This window comes from Cupressus sempervirens, chromosome 1 (assembly GCF_028749045.1).
Source record: "Cupressus sempervirens isolate cs-2001-9-10 chromosome 1, ASM2874904v1, whole genome shotgun sequence".
NCBI classification, from domain to species: domain Eukaryota; kingdom Viridiplantae; phylum Streptophyta; class Pinopsida; order Cupressales; family Cupressaceae; genus Cupressus; species Cupressus sempervirens.
This window is the reverse complement of record NC_143118.1, coordinates 80,810,428-80,838,052: the sequence shown is the minus strand read 5'-3', so window position 1 is coordinate 80,838,052 and position 27,625 is coordinate 80,810,428. Positions and strand designations below refer to the sequence as shown.

General features: G+C 33.9%; 1 pseudogene; it reads left to right on the top strand.

Annotated features, from left to right (window-relative positions):
- The first annotated feature begins 846 nt into the window (after positions 1–846).
- LOC149576328 (putative GPI-anchored protein At3g06035) overlaps positions 847–27,625 on the top strand; it is a 115,171-nt pseudogene continuing 88,392 nt past the window's right edge.

The window sequence follows — 27,625 nt, the reverse complement described above, 5'->3', positions numbered from 1 at the left end:
AGATTTTGGAGGGGTGGGGTTGTTTTACCAAAAGGTTTTTCCCCACTAGCATATCTTTGTGTTTGTGTGTTATTATTTCTCTATCTATTTTTGTATTCATGGTTGACTACAATATTATTGTTTACATAATATAAAATCTGAAATTGTAAGGATTTAATAGGAATTTGTACAATAATTTCCTTAAGAGATTAGTGTAGGAAGTTGTTTCCACACCTGAGTTTCCTTACAAGTGGTATTAGAGCTTGATCAACTTTTGATCCTAGTTTTTGGGTAGGGTTTTTTGAGCTAATCTCAAGTTAAGTGGGATTTTTCTGCAGAGCATTCTGAATCTTATTTGTAGATTGAGATGGCTAGTTCATCATACAAAAAAATGGAGGTGGAGAAATTTAATGGTAGTAACAACTCAAGATGGAAGACTTGCTTGAAGATTGTGATCTATGGGAGGCAATTTCACTTGATGTGAGACCTGCAACAATATCTCAAGCAAATTGGGATATCAAGGATCAGAAAGCTAAGGGTCTTATTAGACTTTGTCTAGTTGATTCAGTTCTCCTAAATTTTCTTGATGAGAAGATTGCAAACAATGTTTGGACATGGCTTGGATTAGTGTATCAGGCCAAATCTCTGGTGAATAAGTTGTTCTTGAGGAAGAGGTTGTATTCTCTAAGAAAGGAGGAAGGAGGATCTCTTATAGATCATTTAAAAGCTTTTAATTTTTTGATTGCATAGTTGACATCATCTGGTGTCAAGATAGAGGAGGATCGATGTATGACCTTGTTATGTTCCTTGCCAAATTCATGGGACCATCTTGTGATGGCTCTTGGAATTACTTTAGTCACTTTCAGAATGGATGATGTGGTGTCTTCACTGTTATTTGAGGAGACAAAGAGAAAGTCATCAGATTCGGCTAAGGAAGCTCTTGCTGTTCGCGGTAGATCCAATGATAGAGGCAAGAAAAATGATAAGAAGTCTGGAAAGGGTAGATCTAAATCTAGTGGAAAATCAAAAACTCCTAGAAAGTCCAAGGTAAAATGCTAGAATTGTGACAAGACTAGGTACTTTTGTAAAGACTATAAATAGCCAAAGAAGAAGAAGAAGGCCTCAAATTCAGGTTTAGAAAAATGTCAAGAAGATGGTGATGCTTTCATTACATCCTTGGTAGTGCATGCATCTAATGATGTGTGGTTGATAGACTCAGGTGCTTCTTTCCACATGACCTCTCATTAAAGCTGGTTCTCAAAGTACGAAGTTTTCGATGATGGAAAGGTGTAATTGGGTGATGATTCTCACCTAAAGATAGTTGGACGAGGACATGTCACTATCAAATTCCCTAATGGACGAGTAAAGGGGATCAACAAGGTAATGCACATCACTGGTTTGACACGAAACCTATTGTCTATAATTATGTTGAATGATGTAGGTGTGCAATTTTTTTTTCTAAAGATGGATGTAAGATGATGAGAGGAGCTATGGTGCTTGCTAAGGGTACTAGGAGAGGTACTTTGTTTCAGCTTGATGTATGCATTTCTTAGTGCAATAGTTCTTCTATTTCAAAGAAAAGAGCAACTATCACTTCATCGCCACCATCTAAATGAGTAGTAAAGAAGACTATGGTTATTGGTTCTGATGGTAGTGCAACATGTGTACCTAAGGGTGCAAACACATTGGAAGGAAAACTTCCTATAGAAAAGACAATGTTGTGGCATATGAGATTTGGCCACATTGGTGAGAAGGGTCTCAGAACCCTAAAAAACAAGAACCTCATTGAGGGGTTAAATGATTGTAATCTTGAGTTCAACTTCTACGAACATTGTGTCTATGATAAACAAAATTGTGTTCAATTTTACTCTAGTTCTCATAAATCTTTTGATGCTTTGGATCTTATTCATTCCAATGTATTTGGTCATATAAAAGTTCTTTCAATCTCCAAGTCTATATTTTTTTGTATCTTTCATAGATGATTGTAGTAGAAGGACATGGATTTATTTCTTGAAAAGTAAGACACAAGTTTTTATTCAGTTCAAGGAATTTAAAGCCCTTGTAGAGAATTAGACTAGTAAGAAGATTAAATGTGTGAGAACTGACAATGGTGGTGAGTTTTTCTTAGTAGAGTTCAAACATTTCTATAAAGAATGAGGTATCGAGAGGCATAAGACAACTCCTTATACCCCACAATAAAATGGAGTTGCAGAAAGAATGACCATGACACTAATGGAGAAGGCTAGGAGTATGCTTAGTGGAGCTAGTCTTGAACAATAGTTTTGGGCTGAAGCTATGGACACTACTTGCTATCTGGTTAATAGATCTCCTACATCAGCTCTTGTTGGTAAGACACCCATGGAGGTGTGGTCCGGTAAGAAGCCTTCAATTAGACATCTTCTTGTTTTTGGTTGTGAAGCTTATGCACATGTTCCAAAGGAGAAAAGATCTAAGTTAGAATACAAAGCTATCAAATGTATTTTCATTGGATACTGTGTTGCTATGAAAGGATACAAGATTTGGGACCTTGTGACTAGTAAGGTGTTGTATAGTAGAAATGTGCTACAACCAGATGAAAAAGAGAAGAAAAAGATATTGTTCAGTTGTATCCTACCTTTGAGAAGACTAAATAAAAAGACCATGTTGGGTCTAATGATAAGGAGAGCTTTAGTAGCTATGATAGTTTAGAAGAAGAGGAAGAACAACCTCAACCTCAGCCCTTGATGAGATCCATGAGAGTAAGAAAGCAAATAGAAAGTTTTGGTTATTCTATGTTAGATTCTAGTTGTGCTTTTCCTTTGATTACTAACATTGATGAGCCTAGATCTATGAAAGAGGCTTTGGATATGGAAGATGTAGGTTCCTGGATTGAGGTCATGGATGATGAGATGGCTTCATGGATAAATTTTTTTTTTGGGACCTTGTACCTTTGCCTAAAGGATGAAAACTTTTTGGTAGCAAATGGGTGTTCAATAAGAAATTTTGTGCAGATGCTAGTGTTGAAAGGTACAAAGCTAGATTGGTTGTGAAGGGGTACTCACAGGTAGACAAAATAGATTATGGTGAAATATTCACTCCTATTGTAAAGTTTACATCAATTAGATTTTTGTTATCTCTTGTTGCATCATATGATTTAGAGATAGAATAGATGGATGTGAAGACAACTTTCCTTCATGGTGATTTGGAGGAAGAGATTTATATGTCACAGCCTGAGCACTACATTGTTAAAGGTAACAAATCTTTGATTTGGAGATTAAAGAAGTCTCTATATGGTTTGAAACAATCTCCTAGGATGTGGTACCTTAAGTTTGATGCCTTTGTGTTGTCAATTGAATTTGCAAGATCAAAATCAAATTATTGTGTTTACTTCAGAGTTGAAAATGATCACCTTCTTATTGTTGCATTATATGTTGATGATATGTTGCTATTTGGGAAGGAAAGGGTATGCTTTCTAATTTTTAATCTCAGTTGTCAGCACTATTTGATTTGAAAGATCTTGGGGCAACAAGGTACATCTTGGGTATGGAAATTAGTAGAGATAGGTCTAATAGAAAACTTTGGTTGAGTTAGAGTAAGTATGTGAAGTTTGTGTTGGACAGGTTTAGCATGGCAAATTGTAGACCTTTGTGTGTTCTTGTTTCTATGGGAACAAAGTTATTTGTAGATGATTGTCCAAAATTTCCTTGTGAGGTGGAGGACATGAGTAGAGTACCTTACACTAGTGGAGTTGACAGTCTTATGCATGTTATGGTCTGTACTAGACCAGACATTGCCCAAGCAGTGAGAGTTTTGAGCCTATTTTTGGCTAATCTTTGATGGGTACATTGGGATGCAGTTAAGAGAGTACTCATCTACTTGAGGGGTACATCAAATTACTCCATTTGTTATCATGGTAACTCATCTAGAGTTTCGCATACAATTTGTATTCATGGGTTTGTGGATTCAGATTGGGTAGGTGATATTGGCAGCAGGAGATCCACCAGTGCTTATGTGTTCACTATGTTTGGTGGTGCAATCAATTGGGTGAGTAAGCGTCAAACTATGGTTGCTTTGTCCACTATAGAAGCTGAATACATGGATGCTACTCATGCTTGTAAGGAAGCCATTTGGCTTAAGAGATTGTGTTCTAATATTGGTGTTGATGCAGGATAGATTACTATTTGTTGCAAGAGTCAGAGTGCTTTTTGTGTGATGTCCCCGTTTTGGCAAGTAATTTAAATAATAATAAATACTTTATATAAAGTAATATTAATAAATAATATTAAAATAGTAATATTATGCTATAAGTAATATTATAATAATTATATTATGTATGTCGTATTATAATAGTAATACGAATGAAATAATAAATAATGATAAAGATATGTTTAATATAGCAATACTATATTAGTAAAGTATTATAATATAATATAATATAATATAATATATATAGTTATTAAAATAATATATATGATATACTTATTAATATAGTTATATTAATTAATCAAAAAATTATTAATATAAATATATAATTAATATAATATAACTTATTATTATTATTGATATAATGAAAGGATGTGACTCTTGTAATAAAATTATATATATATTGAATCAACTATGGAGAAGAATCATTAGATAGGAAGATTATCAAGTTGTACGGATGAAAATGGAAAACTATATAAATGTCCCAAAAAGGGGACATTACAAATGGTATCAGAGCACCAATTCTGCCACCCTGTGAAGAAAATTTGAAGACAGGACATTAGGAATCCATGGAAAGGAGAACATTGAATTAGCAATATTCAAATCAAGAGCGGTTTGAAGAGGAATATGTTCTATTCAATTTATATATATATAGCTCAAGAAGGAAACGATAACAAGGGCAGACCTGTAGAGTGTACAATAGGCAGGCATGAAAGAGGGAATCATGAGTATTGGGAATAAAATATAGAAGGAAGACCCAGTCAGCATACTCATAGAAAAGAATAGTCAATAATTAAGCCGCATGAGAAATATGGTCTTCAATTAACCATTAAACACTAGACATATCAACGTATAATAATTCCATGGAACATATAAGACCAATGAATATTCATGCCAACATCTCAAAGGAAGAGTATTGGTCTATTGGAATGATGAAGAATGAAGAATCGTTATGAAAAAGAGAAAGAAAATTGGTCTAGATAGGAAGTGAGTTGGTTCGCAACTAGGGATATGTATGACAACATCACAAGCTAGTATGTCTGCACATGAAACAATGTTGGGACATGCACTCTCAAGTTTGTCTTTAATGCTATCAATCACCTCGAGTCCTTGAATGGAGTTTTTATCTAGATTGGCTGTCTTCTCACTAGTAAATGTTGGAGTGTCATCCAACAATATCGATGCATCGCATCCTTGTGTAAAATTGAAATATATCAAACTAACTCACCCACAATAAAAGTTCCTTATAAGGAAATCTAATAATAATTAGGTTATGAAGAAAATTAAGCTTAAAAAAGGTCAGTCAAACCTTAATGTATGATATTTATACCTCCAAATAATTACTTGAACAAAGCAGTCATAAAAATATAGACGTAGTATGGAGGTAGCCATGCAAGCTTCTTTGGCAATCGCTATATCTAGTTGGGATCTTATAACAGAAAGTGTTGATGGGCATTAGACACCAATATGGAATAAGAGGAAACATAAAAGGTAGAGGGAATTACTTTTCTACTGAGCGACAAGATACAAGAACGGAGTCAACAAATAAATCAATTTAAAAACATCAATAGAACATCCATGTTAGATATAAGGATGAGGGATTAATTATCGCTGCAACATGGAAAAGACAATGAAAATGATCAAAGAGAACAAAGAAGATATAATCAAACTACAAATGGAGAAGTGATCAAAAACCAAATACAGTCAGCGATATACGTGACTAATCAATCTGCACGATACTCGATACAACCATAAGGATAGAGAAAAGGAAATTTCAAAGGCTAATATATAGTCAGTGACAAATAGCATAGAGATATATCACAGTACGAAGGTCATTCATCCGAACTAAGATAACTAAGTCTTGCTAGGAAAGAATATGCTAAGAGTTCAAAATCATATCCATCAGGAAGGAACATAGAATGGAAAATTTACACAAGAATATAATGGAGGGCATGGTCCAGTCTTTGTGTTTGGCTGAAAATATTTCCCATCCATGTAAGAAACACACGAATGGAAAAAATCCAAAGTCATGTGCAATAGCAGATGGGCAGGAATTGATACAAACCAATTTGCACACTCAACATAGGAGTCGTTGCCACAAAAGATCATAAACTAAGTTTCAAACAAGTATGATTTTAATGAGACTTACACCTGGGGACTATATCAGCATTAGGCAAGACATACAACCTTAATCATCCACTCTTGCAGAAGATTAGAGGACTCAACAAGATGGAGACAAGCATTGAAGTCTTTTTTCACTATTGTCTTTATAAGAAGATGAGATATGATCAAGGGAACATAATAACATTCAATCAATGAACAAAGAGGGAAGCCAATGGAGCTTCGAGAAAGTTCAACCATAGTAAAAATATGAAATTGTAAGTTTTCTTAATTAATGTAATCATAAAGATGTAAAATTGATTATTTGAGAAATGATTTAGCGATTTCAAGTAGCTTTCCTATGGAGTCTACAATCATAGAAGGTTTATAAGATGTCTTATTGTAGTACTAGTTAAGGAAAAAACTATATAGAAACCCTACTGTATATAACTTTCCTATGGAGTTTGCAATTAAGGGAGGTCTGTTAAGACAACTTATTGTAGTACTAGTTAAGGGAAAGGCCATATATAACTTTCCTATGGAGTCTACAATTAAGGGAGGTCTGTTAAGACACCTTATTGTAGTACTAGTTAAGGGAAAGGCCATATTTAACTTTCCTATGGAGTCTGCAATTAAGGGAGGTCTGTTAAGGCACCTTATTATAATACTAGTTAAGGGCAAGGCCATATTTAACTTTCCTATGGAGTTTGTAATTAAGGGAGGTTTGTTAAGACACCTTATTGTAGTACTAGTTAAGGGAAAGGCCATATTTAACTTTCCTATGGAGTCTGCAATTAAGGGAGGTCTGTTAAGACACCTGATTGTAGTACTAGTTAAGGGAAAGACTATAAGGGCATCTATCCTTCCTATGGAGTCTACAATCGGAAAAGAGCTGCTATGATACCCTATTGCAGTACTAGTTAAGGGGCAGATAGTAAGGGAACCCTACCACTTTTCTATGGCGTCTGCAATCAGGGGAGAACACCCTATTGTAGTACTAGTTAAGGGGAAGATAGTAAGGGCACCCTACCAACTTTCCTATGGAGTCTACAATCAAGGGAGAGCGGTTAGGAAACCCTATTGTAGTGCTAGTTAAGGGAAAGATAGTAATGACTCCTTTTCACAAGAACCTTTCTAGCCAAACAAGCAATCCACTAAGTAGACCACCTTGTGTGGATGCCTAACACCTACCATCAGGGCCAAGGGGGCCAAAGTTCCACTCTTGGGCTTAGTATGGAATTGACTTGGATTAACTTATTATTATTCAAATTTCTTTGAAGTTTATATATATTTATATATATGTACTAATGCTTATTTTGTGGTTGCAGGGTTCATAAGCCTAATGAAGAAGTATAGTCATTGCACATTGTTAATTTTAGGATCTAACCAAGGTTATGTATGATGTGTCTTCATTGTTTTTGCTTTGTGCCTTCATCTGTCTGCACTGTGTTTGCTTGGTGTTTTCATTCATTAAGATGTATATTTCATAAATTTTTTAGGGCTTTGTATGCAAATATGTTTGTATCTATGAAGGAGTTGTGTATGAATAATTTTGCTTGAGGACAAGAAAATTCAAGAGGGGAGGACTGTGATGTTCCCATTTTGACAAGTAATTTAAATAATAATATATACTTTATATAAAGTAATATTAATAAATAATATTAAAATAATAATATTATGCTATAAGTAATATTATAATAATTATATTATGTATGTCATATTATAATAGTAATACGAATGAAATAATAAATAATGATAAAGATATGTTTAATATAGCAATACTATATTTGTAAAGTATTATAATATAATATAATATATATAGTTATTAAAATAATATATATGATATACTTATTAATATAGTTATATTAATTAATCAAAAACTTATTAATATAAATATATAATTAATATAATATAACTTATTATTATTATTGATATAATGAAAGAACGTGACTCTTGTAATAAAATTATATATATTTATATTGAATCAACTATGGAGAAGAATCATCAGATAGGAAGATTATCAAGTTGTAAGGATGAAAATGGGAAACTATATAAATGTCCCAAAAAAAGGACATTACATTTGCCTTGCAAAGAATCCAAATTTTGAGAGATATGGTGGAAGATGGAAAGGTAAATTTGGAGAAGGTAGATACTATAAAGAATGTTGCAAGTGCATTGAAAAAACCAATGGGCATAGATAAGTTCATATGGTGTTCAAAGTCTATGGGCCTTTCAACCAATAATAGTTAGTTCTTGTTATGTTCCTATTGCTCTTACAAGGTGTTCGACAATTGGGAGAATGTTAAGAATAAAGTATCTCAACCTTGGATAATTCCTATTCTTATTATTTGTTTTGTAAATGTGTTATTTTTACAAATAATGTAATTAAGTGTGAGTGTACATGTCTAGTTGGCATGTTGATGTGTCACTCCACTTGCATGTGTCGGCATCTTGAGTTATGATAGATTCCTATGATGGATTCCTATGATGCATAAGAGCTATCTTTAGAATATTTAATTATGTGTAATGATTGGAATAGTTATGATGGATTCCTATGATGCATAAGAAATATCTTTGGAAGATTTAATTGTGTGTAAGAAAATCATAACCAAAAAGGTTATGATAGATTCTTATGATGTGTAAGAGCTATCTTTGGAAGATGCCCTAAGCACATTATATAAGAACTTTGAGGACTGTAGATAGTTGAGGGGAGTGTGAGTAGTGTATTATTGGTTGCTATTGGATAAGTCTTCAATGTCCTGAAGGAACTTGCACTACAAGTGTGTTGTAACCTTTGTGTTGAAGATAATACATTGTGCAAGTTTTGGAGGGTTGGGGTTGTTTTACCAAAAGGTTTTTCCCCATTGACATATCTTTGTGTTTATCTATTATTATTTCTCTATTTGTTTTTGTATTCATGCATGATTGCAATATTATTATTTACATAATATCGAATATGAAATTATAAGGATTTAATAAGAATTTGCACAATAATTTTCTTAAGAGATTAGTGTAGGAAGCTATTTCTACACTTGAGTTTCCTTACAAAGTTAAATAAAGTGATGACACATTTTGTTGGAATCATGCAAACCTTGAATGGAAAGAAGGAGACATTGATATAATCATACACAAACTACATCAAGGAGGTAGAAAGGAGAATGGTGAATAGGACTGTCATCAGTCTCAAGTAGTATATCCTCTAGAGGAAGGCTCGGTATATATTTTCTACGAATGTGGGGGCGCATCTTGTGTCAATTTATAAGAGATAGCATTTTGAAAGCCCACCCTCAGAACTAGCAGCAAAAAGGTAGAAGTCAAAAGAGGGATCTTTATCAAAGGTAGAAGAGTATTCTCCTTCCCAAACCCCTATTCACTTTGACAATGATGACTCCTTGAGGGAGCACTTGAAGCAGATAGGAGGCCAAGATGATATTATGATAACAACATTAGAAGTAGAGGAGGAAATTCTTGAAGAACCCCTAATGTCACTCTTAGTCCTCGCTATTGAAGATTTCAAAGAGAATGTGATAGATCTTTTTGTAGAATAGGCTACCAAGAAAATTTTGAATGATGATGAATTTTTAAATTCTAGGGCTTTTATTCAATTTTTATGGAGAAGCAATATATCCAATTTTGAGGCAAAAAGGTAAAGGTAGAGCAACTTGACAAATAAGACTCTAAGATAGAGGAAGAGATAAAAGTTGAGTTAATGCATGATTTTAATCAAATAATCCTTAAAGGGGGAAGGAAATTGTTAAAGGATTTAGATGTATTCATACTCCCAGAATGGGACATTGCTAATGTAATGGTTTTTGATGTTGTTAGGAAGGAGATCGAGACCAAATTTAAGACAAAAGAAGACGTCAAGGAAGCCCACAAAGGGGTTAAATACAATAATAATCATAAGGCCTTAGTGATATGGTCTATTCAAAAAAGAAATAAATCTAGACTATAGGAAGTTTTAGATGCAGAATACATAGGGAGCCTAGTAGTGTACATAGCTAGAGAAGTAGATAGTGAGAAATTTGCCCGCATGAATAATGATGTAGTTGATTTTGGTGTGGAGGTTGCTATGAAATACAAAAATAAAGTTCTAGAGTTAGATGCTTGGTTAGAAAAGGTATTAGAAGCTTATGATGAAAGGGGAAGGAAGATTAATGAAATGTAGAGAATCATTTGAAAATTGTAGAATCAACAAGGTAAGAGAAAGGTAAGGGAAGGATCTGACCAACTTATGATTGCTACCTCCCTTGCTCTAGCACCTCCCACTAGGCCAATCAGTAAAATCCTAGATACTTCGTAACATCAAGAGTTATACTACAGATGAGTTAAATGAGGAAAATACTAAACTCAAAGTGACACATGTAGAGGTGCAAATCCAAGTTGAAGAAAAGGTTAGAGATACATTTATTTTCTAGTAGATAGAATCAATTGGCCTCTGTTCTATTTGGTAATGTCAAGGTTAGTAGATATTTGGAAGGAATTAGAAAATAATGATGCTACCTTGAGAGAAATTTTGAAAAAATGGATTAGTAGAAAGGAAAATATCACTACTTTATGTTTTACTATCATTAAGAAGATTGATAATTAGATTGAGAGAACATATGATCAAGCAAGTGACCTACTAGATTTTGATTTAAAGAGATATTACAAAGAAAATTGAGAACATGCTTTTCTAAATATATCAGTAGGAATTTTGATCTTTTCCCTCTTGTGCTAAAAGGGCCTTGGTATTATAAAAGATAAAGAGGAATGGGGAAATGAATTGAAAGAAATAATGAGTATGAAGATGAATATGTTGGAAATGATTGAAAAGATCATGAGGGAGATTGTTGGAAATGATTGAAGAGATCATACATAAAAAGTAATGGAACTGGTAAAGAATGTTCTCAATCATTGTTTTGTCATTGATGTCAAACTTGCTACTTGAAAGAATGAAAATTTCTTTAGTGATCCAAATACTATTAATTGGTTGATTGACAAGGAGGAGGCAATCAATAAGATGTAACTAGTACACCTAGAGAAAGGTCGCAGTTATGATGTTGTAATGAAGTACAAGGATCAGCTAAGCCATTGATGAAAAAGTGTATTGACAACATACTCTAAGACACAGAGAATGGGCACACTAAAACATATCAAAGATGTAAGGTTTTAACTAAGTCATTTGTAAAGCCTAACTAAGTCTATTAGAGAGGGATCCGAGAAAGCTAGTAAGTGCCGAACAGATTCCTAGTTGAAGCTGAGCAAGTGATCTTCAGATGCCGAGTGAACTTCAGTAAGTGCCAAGTGAACTTCAGATGCCGAGTGAACTTCAGTAAGTGCCGAGTGAACTTTAGATGCCGAATGAACTTCAATGCTAAGTGATCTTTAGATGCTAAGTGATCTTCAGGTGCCGAGTAGGATATAAGTGCCGAGTAACACAGAGGTGTTGAGCATTAGTAAACCAATAATGCCGAGTTGTTGCATTATTTCTAAGAATTGAAGATTTGTCAGATCTAAGACGACAAGGTTGTTATATAGAATTCTGTGAATTAAATAGAAGATAAGAGTGATGAGCTAGTGGCATAGAACACCATGTAAAATATTTTTGAAGAATACAACTGGACTCGAGATGAAGTTTCTAGATAAGAGCAAGATATGGGGTAGATACATTGTATCCTACCTAATCCATTTCAAACCCTAAAGTTGGAGAGGGAGAATCAAGTGGAAAAGGCAATCCAGATTTCTATTTAAGGAGTAACAAGGTCATGAAGCAGAAGAGAGGAGGTCAAGCATAAAAGCATAAAGTGCTGAAGGAGGTGCTAAGGAGTAAGAGAGCACGGATACTTTGCTTCAATAGATGACCACATATATGGTTGCATTGGTATAATGAGTAAGAAGACTTAAGGAGATGAAGCTTGAGATGACAAGCTATCAAAGCTAAAGTGATTAAAGCTAAGCAAAAGGACTGAACTGAAATGTGATATGAAATCTGCAAAATATGTTGTAAGTTGTATCAGATCAAAAAGCTATTATTGTTACTCTCTAAAAATTTTAACAGATAGTTTAAATCCTATGAACTTAGGTTGGTTTAATAGCCATGTTATAAATCCTTTAACAGGGTGACATTCCAAGTGAATGTTCAAAAGTCCTTTGACCAGGCTCATTCCTAACAATATGCTGAAATCCTCTAACAAGGTCACATTTAATAGTGTGTTGTAAGCCTTTAACAGGGCAGGCTTTTAACAGGGCATCACTTTAGAAGAGTGAAAATTAAGTAGCATGTTACTGGTGGTTTTTCCAAAATTGGGTTTCCAAGTAAATCACTGTGTCATGTGTTGATCTTGCATGTTTTATCCCTGCATATTGATTTGCTGTAATTTGCTAAAATGATTGATTTAAGTTTGGATGGATGAAAATTTTATGGGCTCACTATAATTAGAGAAAAAGTATTATTAGGGCATTTAGACCTTGAATAACTGATTCACCCCCCTCTCAGTTATTCTAAAGAATTCTAAGAATTGGTATCAGAGCCAAACTGCTGATTCAGTTTAAAGGGACTATAAGCAGAAAAGATCAAAATGCCTAAGAGAGAAGTTTCCAAGCTCAACAAAGACAACTTTGTTGCATGGAAAAGTTTGATGAAGCTACATCTTGGATCCATAAGAGATTATGCCCAAAATTCAATTGTATCCAACTGGTACTCTTACTGCAGAAGATTTGAAAAACAAACAGGAACACAATTAGACAATGTTGGAGATTGCTTCTGCACTCAACTATGCTGAATTTGATGATATCAAAGGATGTGACACTGCATTGAAGATGTGGAAGGCCCTATCAGACATTTATTGAGGAGATCAGAATGTCCAAAGAGCAAAAAGAGAAAGCCTCAAAGAAAAGTTTGATGATATGAAAATGGAGGAAAGCGAGAATGCTTCTCAGTATGATGCTAGAATAAAGGAAATGGTAAGTGAAATAAGATGTTTAAGTGGTCAATTGGATGAAGATACTGTTAATAGTAAGTTCTTAAGAACCTTGCTCCATATCTATGCTATTAGAGTATCAGCAATACAAGAACTAAGATGTGTTCCAGGAAACAATCTAAGTTTTGAAGGTATAGTGGGTAGACTGACTGCATTCGAGTTATCCAACTTTGATAACTACAGACCTGAGAATGTTGAATCTACTTTCAAGGACAAGCTATCACTGAAAGATGCTGAAAAGGTGAAATCAAAGAAAGGAAAAAAGAAATGAAATATGTATCCAATGATGGTAGCACTGATTAGAAAGATGTGGAACAATTGAAAGCATTGCTAGCTAGAAGATTTCACAGAGGCAAAGGAAAATTCAAAGGTAAGATGCCTATCATTTGTTTCAATTGCAATGAAGTAGGACATATTGCTGCAAGGTGTACACAGAAAAAGGATTATAAGGAAGGCAACAAGTACAAATATAGAAGAGAAGATGATAAGAGAGATTACAAAGACAAAGGCAAGAAGTGTTATATTGTTGAAGAGAATTCTGATGATCATGATGATGAAGTTGTTTATGTAGCCATGAAGGACCAATCTGATGAAGAAGAACCTATAGCACTGGTAACATGTACAAAGAAGAATGACAGATGGATCATAGATAGTGAATGCTCACATCACATGACATGAGACAAAAGTAAGTTTGTTAACTTTACTTATTATGATGGAAATAGTGTTAGATTTGGTAATGATGCTCCATGTCAAATAAAAGGAAAAAGCTCCATTAAGCTCACAGAACAAATTCCATGTGATAATGCATACTATGTTGAAGGATTAAACTACAATTTGCTAAGTGTCTCACAGTTAAGCAATGTAGGATGCAAAGTAGAATTTGGAAACAAAACTGCAAAAATCTATGGTACTGATGGAAAATTGATAGGAAAAGGAGATCAAACAAGAAGTAATCTATTTTACTTTGATATGGATGATGTTTCTTGTTTTGCTGCAAAATTTGATGATGAATGGTTATGGCATAGAAGGCCATGTCATGTCAACTTTGACAATCTGGTCAATATCAGTAAAATGAAGAAAGTCAGAGGTTTACCTAAATTGAAAACACCTGACAATATCATGTGCAAACAATGTCAGCTAGGAAAGATGACAAAATCAAGTTTCAAAAGCAAAAACTATACATCTAAAGAAGTACTTGAGTTAGTTCATACTGACTTATGTGGTCCAATGAAAGTACAAAGCTATAAAGGAGATAAATACATAATGTTGTTTGTTGATGACTATTCTAGGATGATGACTGTTATGTTCTTAAAGCAAAAATTTGATACTTTTCAAATGTTTAAGTGGTATGTGGCTAGAGTTGAAAAGGAAATAGGAAAGAGTTTGAAATACCTGAGATCAGACAAAGGTGGTGAATTCACATCAAAAGAATTCGAGATATTTTGTAATGACAAAGGAATCAAAAGGCAAATGTCATCTCCTAGAACTCCCCCACAAAATGGAATTGCTAAGAGAAGAAATAGATCTGTGATTGACTGTGCTAGAACATTAATGATGGAAAAGACTGTTGCTCTAAAATACTGGAGAGAAGCTATGAGTGTAGCTGTTCATACACTGAACCGAGTATAAGTCAAGAAAGGTACTAGTGCAACACCTTTTGAATTATGGTATGGTCACTCACCCAATGTAAAATATTTCAAAGTATTTGGTTGCAAATTATTTATCCTTAAAGATGCTAGAAATGGGAAATTTGATGCAAAAAGTGATGAAGGCATATTCCTTGGTTACTCCACTAGAAGTAAAGCATATAAGTGTTTGAATACTAACACTAACAAAATTGTGGAAAGTGCAAATGTAAACTTTGATGAGCATACAGAAGTCCAAGCTGAAGAACCAAAGAGAATAGAAGAATACAGAACCTTTGTGTATTCTTATGAAGGAATGCCTATTCAAGAGGATGCTGTCAATCAAATTGAGATTCAACAACAAATTTCAGTTTCAGCCAAGTCACAACTAGTGAATGCCGAGTTACATTCAGAAGCCGAGTTGCAGAATGAAGATCCTGAAGTCAGTACACATGAAAGAGATGAAGAACAACCTGATAGCTTAGTGCATAGTGACCCTAAATCTAAAAGATCAAAAATGGAAACAAGGACAGAACCAAGATTATCTAAATATGTAAAAAGACATCACCCTGCTGAATAGATAATTGGAGACAAAGATACAAGACCAATGACAAGGAATAGACTAAAACATGAATCATGTCTGATCAACAAATCTGAACCTAAGATAGTATATGGTGCATTACAAGATGATGACTAGTATAAAGCTATGGAAGAAGAGATTGATCAAATAAAGAAGAACAAAACTTGGAGTTTAGTTCCTAGAGCAGTTGACAAGAATGTGATTGGCACCAAGTGGGTATTTAGAAACAAGTTAGATGAGAATGGCGAGATTACTAGAAACAAAGCTAGACTAGTATGCAAGGGTTATGGTCAAGAAGAAGGATTAGACTATGGGGAAACATTCACCTCTATTGCTAGAATGGAAGGAGTAAGAACTTTACTTGCATATGTTGCATATAAAGGTTTTAAAGTCTATCAGATGGATGTAAAGTCTGCTTTTTAAAATCGTATATTAGAAGAAGAAGTCTATATTGAACAACTAGAGGGATTTTTTGATGAGAACAATAGGGATATGGTTTGTAAATTACATAAAGCACTTTATGGTCTAAAAAAAAGCACCCAGAGCATGGTATGAGAGACTTCACAAGTATCTAGTGCAAATAGGATTTGAAAGAACTGATGATAATAGCAACATGTACATCAAATCAGAAGAAAGTAAGGATATTATTGTATCCAAAATCTTTGTGGATGACATAGTTTTTGGAGGAAAGAAAGTGCTTTGCAGAGGCTTTTCTGACAAAATGAAACATGAGTTTGAGATGTCTATGTTTGGTGAGATCAAATTTTTTGTTGGATTGCAAGTACATCAACTAAAACATGGTATATTTGTGACACAATCAAAGTACATCAAAGAGATACTTAAAATGTTTGGATTGGAGAAGTCCAAACCAGCCAGCACACCAATGTCAACATGAAATAAGCTATCCAAAAATGATATATTAGCTGAAGTCAATCAAACAATGTACAGATCCATGATTGGAAAAATACAATATGTTGTACATAGTAGACTAGACATAGCATTAGCAGTTGGAATAGTGGCTAGATTCTCTGCTAATCCCAAAGAAAATCATCTCATAGCAGTAAAAAGAATAATGAGGTATCTCAAAGGAACTGATAACTTTGGTCTATATTACAAAAAGAATGAGAAGTTTGAGCTCAATGCATATACAGATGCAGATTGGGGAGGCAACATTGATGACAGAAAAAACACAAGTGGAGGTGCATTATTTTTAGGTAAAAGGTTAGTTACTTGGACTAGCAAGAAACAAACATGCACATCCCAGTCCACTGTAGAATCAGAATATATGGCAACAACAACCAATTGCACAAACATTGTGTGGCTCACACATCTATTAAAAGGAATGAAAGAAGAGGAAACTAAACTTGTGATATTGTATTGTGATAATACAAGTGCTATAAACATATCCAAAAATCCAGTAATGCATGCAAAAACCAAGCATATTGCAATCAAGTATCACTATGTCAGAGAATTGGTAGAAGACAAACAAGTGAAGTTGGAATACATTCACACAAAGGAACAAACTATAGATATCTTCACCAAACCATTGCCCAAGGATGCTTATGAATATCTTACAGGAAAGTTGGGGGTAATGCCCCTAACTCAAGCAGTGTAAAACAACAAGGAAGCTGCCCTGCATCAATATGAATAAATCATTGAAATATCTGAAAAATGATGTAGAGGATGATAGCAGGAGCAAAAACTCCAAATCAGTCACAAGCATGGTGATAGAGGGAGAAGACATCATAGCCAAAGCTTATATTGTGCATATTAAAGATGCTACATCTTTGGCATTAATGTCAAAGAGGGAGAAATATGCAAAAAAATGATCAATACAAAGCAAGAGGCAGATATATATGAAAGAGGGAGATATATGAGATCAATAGTAAGGATGCAACAGTCAAGAAAGTAGCAGACAACATATACAATCTTGGTGGTAACTAAGTTGATCAATTGATCAGTTTGGTTTGCCATCAATGCCAAAGAGGGAGATTGTTGGAAATGATTGAAAAGATCATGAGGGAGATTGTTGAAAATGATTGAAGAGATCATACATAAAAAGTAATGGAACTGGTAAAGAATGTTCTCAATCATTGTTTTGTCATTGATGTCAAACTTGCTACTTGTAGGAATGACAATTGCTTTAGTGATCCAAATACTATCAATTGGTTGATTAACAATGAGGAGGCAATCAATAAGATGTAACTAGTACACCTAGAGAAAGGTTGAAGTTATGATGTTGTAATGAAGTACAAGGATCAGCTAAGCCATTGATGAAAAAGTGTATTGATGACATACTCTAAGACATAGAGAATGGGCACATTGAAACATATCAAAGATGTAAGGTTTTAGCTAAGTCATTTGTAAAGCCTAACTAAGTCTATTAGAGAGGGAGCCGAGTAAGCTAGTAAGTGCCGAATAGATTTCTAGTTGAAGCCAAGCAAGTGATCTTCGGATGTCGAGTGAACTTCAGTAAGTGTCGAGTGAACTTCAGATGCCGAGTGAACTTCAGTAAGTGCCGAGTGAACTTCAGATGCTGAGTGAACTTCAGTGCCAAGTGAACTTCAGATGCTGAGTGATCTTCAGATGTCAAGTGATCTTTAGGTGCTGAGCAGGATACAAGTGTCGAGTAACATAGAGGTGTCGAGCATCAGTAAACCAATAATGCCGAGTTGCTGCATTATTTCTAAGAATCAAAGATTTGTTAGATCTAAGCCAACAAGGTTGTTATCTAGAATTCTATGAATTAAATAGAAGATAAGAGTGATGAGCTGGTGGCATAGAACACCATGTAAAATGTTTTTGGAGAATACAGCTGGACTCTAGACAAAGTTTCTAGATAAGAGCAAGATATGGGGCAGATACATTGTATCCTACCTAATCCATTTCAAACCCTAAAGTTGGAGAGGGAGAATCGAGTGGCAAAGGCAATCTAGATTTCTATTTAAGGAGTAACAAGGTCATGAAGCAGAAGAGAGGAGGTCAAGCATGAAAGCATAAAGTGCTGAAGGAGGTGCTAAGGAGTAAGAGAGCACAGATACTCTACTTCAACAGATGACCATAGATATGGTTGCATTGGTATGATGAGTAAGAAGACTTAAGGAGACGAAGCTTGAGATGACAAGCTATCAAAGCTAAAGTGATTAAAGCCAAGCAAAAGGACTAAACTGAAATGTGATCTAAAATCTGCAAAATATGTTGTAAGTTGTATCAGATCAAAAAGCTATTATTGTTACTCTCTAACAGTTGTAACAGATAGTTTAAATCCTATGAACTTAGGTTAGTTTAATAGCCATGTTATAAATCCTTTAACAGGGTGACATTCCAAGTGAATGTTCAAAAGTCCTTTGACCAGGCCCATTCCTAATAGTATGGTGAAATCCTCTAACAAGGTCACATTTAACAGTGTGTTGTAAGTCTTTAATAGGACATGCTTTTAATAGGGCATCACTTTAGAAGAGTGAAAATTAAGTAGCATATTACTGGTGGTTTTCTCAAATTGGGTTTTCACGCAAATCACTATGTCATGTGTTGATCTTGCATGTTTTATCCTTGCATATTGATCTGTTGTAATTTGCTAAAAAGATTGATTTAAGTTTGGATGGATGAAAAGTTTATGGGCTCACTATAATTAGAGAAAAAGTATTATTAGGGCATTTAGACCTTGAATAACTGATTCACCCCCCTCTCAATTATTCTAAAGAATTCTAACAGAATAATATTTTTAATAAGGACAATTATGTTTGGTTTCCAAGAAATGTTGAGGAAGTGGTTAATTTTCAAATATTCTTTGATTCTTTCCAACAAGATATTGAAGAAATAAAGAATTTGGGAAAATATATATTAAAGAGAAAATAGGAAATTCTCAATTTCAATTGGCTAGATGACATTGATTTCAACAAGTGGATGACAAAATATTCTTTAGCCTCAAAACTCTTACATGTTGCATCTAAGAGTAAATTGATGGATAAATCCATAGCTACAGAGGAGAGAGAAATGTTAGACAAGGTTATCTAGGTAATATTGGTAGAACTAGATGAGATGAGCCCTCAACCATCACAAGAAATTAAAGATGGGATATCAAAGGTGGTTGAAGAAAAATAAAGCCAATTACTTGCTTCAGACACTATAGAATCAAATTTGAGTAGAGTAGAAGCAAAAAAGGTGGTCCCACAACCTATAGAAGAGAATAAAGGCAAAGAAAAATCATTGAATGTTGTGGAGAAACAAAAAAAAAAGAACAAAATAAAACAAGCCCTACCACAAAGTAGCTAGAAGAAATCTACTTTGCTATTCAGAAAAGTTCCACAAGTATTTTTAGCTTCCTCGTGTAATGAAGAAAGTGAAATTTTTGTCTTGTATGTAAATCTTTTGTTTTTCTTTAAGGATAGCTATTACTTTCCCTCTAGGCTTGAAGGATGTTGCAACTGATGCTATATAAATGAGTTCCCAAGGATTTATTCTGAATAGAGTTTTGTTTGATTCTTGAGTTAGTCCATGTATATTGTATAAGTTTGTTCCAAAGATTTAAAAAAGAAGAAGTTAACAACTGCTCATCTATTTGAGTTGTTTTCTGATTGGAAGTGTCATCTAATTGTATATTTTCAAAGAAATTAATACAAAGATGCAAATAGTTGGCTCGTCATTTTTTAGATCTTGTCTCTTCCTTTGTTAACATTTAATTATGTAAGGTTTAATAGAAGAGTTTATTAAATTTTAGTTTACTTTTGGTGATAATCTAATGGGTTATGTAAATTCTTAATGTAAATTCAAAGAATTGTTTAGTCGTCAAATTGAACATTTTGATAAGAATGAGATCTAAAAATCAATATTGATATTCTTACCATAGTGTTATGATAGATTTGATAATAGATGTCAAACTCTTGTGAAGTTAATATCCCAATGGATAAAGAACTGGCCATCCATAAAAGTTGATCTATTTGGAATGTATCATTTTACTATTTTATTGTTGAAGAACTAAAGTGTGATCTTATACTTAATTCATGGAGTTATAGGGTTTGATAAAAGAAGCCATTTATCATCTCTTTGCAGTCCTAGAATTAGAAGAATTAAGGAAATCATTTGTTATTTTGGAATTCATGTTGAGATTGTAAGTTTTAATAGGTAAAGAGTGAATTCCTAGGTATACCATTCTGGATTTCATAGACTTCAAAGTGGATAAGACATTAGAGTCTTGTTAGTTGGTCTTCTTATTATGTTCCTTAGAATACCCATTATGGATTCTAGCTAACTCCTAGGTTTTCTGATCTTTTTAAGAGGTTGTTAAAATTCTATCAAATTAGAAGCCAACAAAATGACAACTCTGCTGTGGACACGTGAAGAAATTCATTGTTAAGAGGATTGAGTTCTCTGGTAATATTTGTGCATTTGCAGTCATATTTTTTAGTTTTATTTTGGGGAATGCTTGTATTGGTATAATTTAATAGATAGACCTTGAGAATCCAAAAAATTCCAATATAGCAAGGTGCATGATGTGGGTTCTATCCAAATAATGCCTCGTCTACATGACAAAGTTTTCATTTCCCAGAGTGCATTGTGATAGAAGTTTTGTGTATTGGGCCCTTGTGTCAGATCTGTAGTCAATATATTTGATGTTCATATTATTTTCTATCTTCTTGACATATTAAATTTTTTAGCCCCTTAGTGGGTGGTGGCTTATTCAAAGATTTATTAGCTACTGCTATATATTTTTCAAAGTCTTGTTGAAATGGCAAACAAAAGCAAAAACACCAGAGCATACACAAAGACAAATCTAGAGGTTCCACTATACACAAAACTATCCCAGGGTGGTGGAAGAACCAGCCCAAGAAAAAAGGAGATCCTAACCACACTTGGAAGCCCCAAGATAATGCCTCAATGCAATCCTAGTATCATCATGTGATAGATAGAGAATCCTCATCCTTGAATTTTGATTTTGAGAACACTAGGCCTCTAGGTGAAATTTTTACAACCCCATTACCAGAAGAAAGAATATACTAGGACAAAATTGTCTCATCTATAAGAGATACCACTTTCAGTCCCAATATGTCTAAATAAGTGAACCAATGGTGGGGGTATAAGAACACCTTGAATGTTAGGCCAATTCTAGGGAAAGTTCCATCTATTGCAATGAATCTCATAGATCTAGATAATCGTGTAGATTCTGAAAATACCTCTACAAATCTTGATGAGCTATTAGCTAAGATTGAAACATTGGGGAAGAAGGTTGCAGAGGAAGATGCCAAACATATAAATTTGGAGAAAGAAAAATAAGTAATCACCATGAATGCTCTCATAGAGAGAGAAAGCTTGCTTAGAATAATGGAAGCTCTAAAAGAGAAGAATAGGAAGTTAGAAGAGAAATCTTCTATCCTGCATTCATGTATATTTGGAGATGTGGGAGAGATAAGGTCAAAAACCCAAGATCAAGAACACCTTCCAAGAGAGAAAGAAGAACCTACCATTTCCAAAATCCAACCCTATAAACGTATTGAAGAAAATTTCATTGATCTTACCATTAAGAATCTTGATAAAGGAAAGAAAATGGATGTGGGTGTACAAATCAATGGGCCTCAAGTTGCCTCTAAGAATCTTGTTATTTCAAAGGATTGACTTAGATTTGGAAAGAGAAAAAGGAGAGGGAAGATCTTGAAAAATAGCTGGAGAAAGTTGAAAATGAAGCTAAGGTAGATGAAACAAGGAGGAAAATCCATTTCCTTAAAACTACCTCTAGCCTAGCATCTTGGCCAAATTAGACTTCACAGGCTGTACCTTTTGTTCTAACTTGTGGACCTGTAATAAATAACCAAGGTTATTCCCAATCAATGAAAACTCCCTCTTCTACCACTACTTATCAATTAACTGCAACCCAACAATTTAAAATCCCCACATAGACTCAACAAGCTAGACCTAGTACCTCAAATGTCTTAGGATTTTAGAAAAGGCCCATTTATATGGAAAGATACAAGAAAATGTCCTTTGTAGATATCCTTGGATTTCCTCATCCTAGCTCCAATAACCTAAGAGACAAATTCACTAAGTTCTTAGGAAATAATGCCATAACTGATGAAGAATATCTCGAGAGATTCATTGATATGCTCAATGATTATGAAGTGGAGCATGAGGATGTTGTCATCAAGTTGTTTGTACATTCCCTCACTAAATATGTAAAAAATTGATTTAGAAAATTTCTTGATGATAGCATTGGTTCTTGGAATGATCTAGAAAATATTTTCAAGGAGTGGTATGGGGATAATACTAATGCAAGCTTCATGTCGAACGATTTCAATGATATTAAGAAGAGTTATAATGAATCCACATTTGATTTTAATGTGAGATTCCAAAAAGCAATGTACAAATTATTCCAAGTTATGAGACTAGGTGAGAATGTGTCTCACATCACCTACTTCAATGCCTTTGATAGCAATAGCTTATATTCTGAGAGATAAAGACCTTGGGACATTAAGGGATGCTTTCAACATAACTGTAAACATTGAATACAATAGAAAAGTCTTTGGTAAACTAGGAAGAAGATATGATCCTAAGTTGTTCAATCCTAGGGGAAATATGAAAGAAGGTGATAAGCCTGTTACAACAAAAAATCCTAACAATGACAAAATGGACTAGGTTTTGAATCTGTTTAAAAAATTGAATCACCAGTAAACCATGCTAATAAGCCTAATATTGGTGAAAAGCCATAGTTCAATTGTAATTACAATAGGTAGACTAGATTTTAGAACTACCCATATAACACACAATAGAAGGATGGCAAGCCCATCACTAATCCTGTACAAGGTATAAATCACAAGAATACACTAGATCCATTATAGAGAAGTTCTATGAATATAATGGAAGAAATGCCTTGGTACATAATATGTCAATCTCCTCATTCTCTTGACTACTATGCAGTTGCTCAATATTTTTCTACATATCATAAAACACAGCCTGAATAGGGGGAGGAAGAAAAGAGTCATGATGATGTGACCTATATTATGATTAATTTATGTGACAATTGTGAAGAATTAGATCAAGAAGAATATGAAATTGATGTTAGTAATTAGCGAAGCATATATAAACTATACCATCAACAAGTATTTTTAGATGATGAAGGTCAAGATGATTATAAGATGTGCAACATGGTTTTAGGTATTGAACATATGATTCTAAAATACCCATCCAAAGAAAAAATTGACAAAATAACTGTTGAGATGGTGGCTCAAGTTCATAATACTTACAATCTAAGAAATAGGATAATGAACAATGTTGTTGAAAAGGCATATGATATTTTCATTAATGACATAACCCATAAGATGAATGATGGCCATAAAGAAGATAATCAAGTGGTTGTTAAGATCAAGGATAGTAAAGCCAAAAAGTGGGAACCTAAGAAGAAAGTACAAACTCATAGTGTAGAAGTAGTCAAGATAAACACAAAAGAAAAGAAGTTAAATCTTGATGTTTTTAGGAAAGTGAAGGAGCCTATTGTTCAAATACAAGAAGCTAAAGGTAATCTATGCAAACCTCTAGTTTATGAACTAATTGAGATGATTTCTATGTTGTCATAGATTATTGTTAAAGGTCCTTGTATGAAATGTTTAGAATAGAGGAGCATAAGAGTAAAGCCCTTTCTTGGTTAGGAGGGATTGGAAAGAATAATTTTATTGAAAGAGAGTCATCAGTAAGGAAGGAGGTACCACTTGTAGTAAAAGAAAAGGAAGACAAAGAAGTCATACTCTAGATACCTCAAATGTACTCATATAATTCATTACAATCTATATAGAGAATATTAACCCTTTCTTCCTCATCTTGATTATAAATGGAAAGACTTTAAAGAATTGCATGATTGATTCAGGAGCCTCTAACACTATCATTCCCTTTAAAATCATGGAAGCTCTTGGTCTAAAGGTAGATACAAAGTAGGGTAGATGTGGAGGTATGGATGCAAGAGAAGTCCCTGTTGTAGGTACCATTAGTGCATTATCATTCAAGTCAACTTCTTTCCTTGATGTTGACTTGACTATGACTATCCTAGTAGTTGATATTCCTTCCCAATATAGAATGTTACTCTCAAGAAAGTGGAGTGCTATAATGAGAGGTAGCCTGCAATGTGATTTTTCTTTTGCTACATTTTACATAGTGGACAAAGCCATCAAGTTTGATAGATAACCAAGGATCATTTACATGATTGAAGATGATATTGATATTGATTCTACTTATTTTCTAGATGCAAAGGTAAATGCTTTCAAAGCTTAAAATATCATTCTAGAAAGTGAAAAAATAACCCCATTTATTTCACAAGAAGTAGCAAGATGCATATATTAACATAATCTTTGGACAATGTATTTTGATGGGGCTAGTTCTAAAGAAGGGTCAAGGGCTGGAGTAGTTGCAATTCATGATATGAAAAGGTTGCATGTTATTGGTGATTATGAGTTAGTTGTATCTTGGATTAAGGAGACATATGCATCCAAGAACAAGACATTGAAACAATTTAGAAATTTTGTATGGGATCATATTGAAGCATTTGATGCTTTTGGAATCTCTTGGATGGATAGGAGTAATAACAAAATGGCATATCTACTAGCTAATGCAGCCATTAAGTCTGATGATGTATCTTTTGTTGGGGCTTCTAAGATTGAAGTGTAGAATAGGCCTTCAATCCTTGATAACATAGAGAACTCACAAGTATTTGAAGATGATAAAAGATATTATAAATTTCCTTTTGAATGAAAACAAATGCTATGACTAGGAGTTGGACTGCAGTCCCTTGATTGAGAATATAGATATGAAGGATACCATTTTTTGGCCAAGAAATCTTACAGTTGAGAAAAACAAAGTGCCCAAAGGGTTGGTAGTGTTGTAAAGAGTGTTTGATAATCAAGATAGGGTCCACTTAGAGGATAAAGACAAGAAACCACAAGAGCTTGAAGAAGTGAACCTTGGAACAATTGAGTCTCCCAAAAAGGTCTATATAGGTAAGACTCTCTCTCCTACAATACGAAAGTCCTTAATTGATTTGTTAAGGAAATTTAGACATGTGTTTGTATGGTCATATGATGATCTATTAGCATGTCATCCAATTGAAATAAAATGTTAAGCCTTTTAGACAAAAGCAAAGACCTATCAATCCCACACCAACCTTAAAATGCAAGAAGAGTTGATGAAGCTTAGGGATGGGGGAATTATTAAACCTATTAGATCATCATGGGTATCAAACTTAGTGCTAATTAGGAAGATAAATGGTGATATAAGGTTGTGTGTAGACTTTAGGAACCTAAATATTGCTTCCTTAAAAGACAATTATGGTTTGTCTAGTATGGAAGCTATGCTACAATAGGTCACTAATTCTGAATTGATGTCCACGATGGATGGTTTTTCTGGGTACAACCACATGTTGGTTGATGAGAAGGAAAAGTTCAAGACAACCTTTACTAGCCCATGTGAAACTTATGTTTATGTTCAAATACCCTCTAGCCTAATCAATGCAAGGGCTACTTTCCAAATAGCCATGGATGTTGTATTTGCAAAGTATATAGATCAATTCATGGTTGTCTACGAAGATGATTTGACATCTTATTCAAAGCTTTAGAATATAGAGTCTCTTTGAATCCAAGGAAGTGTACTTATGGAGTTATAGAACGAACATTTCTAGGCCATATAGTATCCAAGGATGGAGTTAAGATTGATCCAAAGAGGGTGGTAGCAAGAGATAAGGTTCCTAAGCCAAAAATGTCAAAGGAATTCAATCTTTCTTTTGCCAAGTTAAAATTTTAAGGATATTTATGAAAAACTTTGCTGAGATTAGTAGACCTATCTCTAAAATGCTTATGAAAGGGGTAGTGATTAATTGGGAAGGTAAAAATTGGTTTCCTTTCAAGAAATTAAAGATGAAATAAAGAATGCTTTAGTATTAAGTGTTGGTGTTTTGAAATGTTACAGGTTTCAAATTACCTCGATGAGAATATGGTACATTTAGGGGTAGCTAACTCCCATCTTCAACATACCATTTCAGACATTGGGCCAACTATAAGGCTAGACCCTTCTTCTACTTCAGGCTCTACAAAACCTAGGTAGGTGGACCTCAGATTCAATCAATATGGTACTAGTCCAAAAACATACTCCTGTATCTATCAAAGTAGATTTAACCCTTATATATCCTAATAACTCATGCAATAACATAGATCTACAATAGCTAAATGCAAATCTATGAAATTCATAAGTTGAGTAAGGGTTAGACTTTTTGGCTCTTCAACATGAAAGGGGAAAAAAAATTTGATTAATAATGTTGAATTCAACAAAAACCCCAAGTATGCAATAGTAAGAACAAATGATCCCGTAGCTGATCAGTGCCTTATCTATTAGGAAATTCCATAAATCAATCATATACATATGGATACTTGAGACATATTTGTATCTTTAGATATCTGATCTATCCATTCACATTGTAAATAGGCATCTATGTTCAATCTAAATCTCATTCTTACCTGATATCCTCATCAATAAACTTGCAACCTTGTCGATTTCCTTGAAACAATTACATAACTCCTTGAATTATAAGAAACAATGAAACAACATACAACCTTAAGGGACTGCAACTATGACCTAGGCTGTTTGTTCAAAGATCATAAAACATTAAAGATTATTGATAAAAGAGACAAGATTTAAGATAAAACTGAACACTTGCTATTCTTTGTATTGATTTCCTTGAAGCAATACATTCATATGCCTGAAGTTAAAACATAGAAACACCTAAAAGATCTAAAATATCTATGTTCTCTTCATTACTACTATTTATACAAGGAAAATTGTTGAAAGAATAATGTCTCAGTAGTGAGTCAATTTTATTCTCAAAACTAGAACCAACCCTTACAAAGAGAAAGAAAAAGAATTATATATCATGAAAGAAATCCTAGGTTTGATCAAAAGTTGACAAGTGTCCCCTCAAAATTGTTTCCCAAGAAGCTAAAAAACCTCTCTCTACACTCTCTCTATAACTACAAATCAAATCCCCATCATTTTGGCTCTTAAAGGCATAAAGAATCTTAGATATTTGGTGAAAAAAATAACTGATTTTGATGCCAGATTTGAAACTAAAGGAAAAAGAAAAAATTAGTTATATGACCTCAATAGGGAAAATAAACCTTTCAAAAAAAATTTCTCCATACCTAAGATTCAACAAGCTCTCAAATCTACGCTCT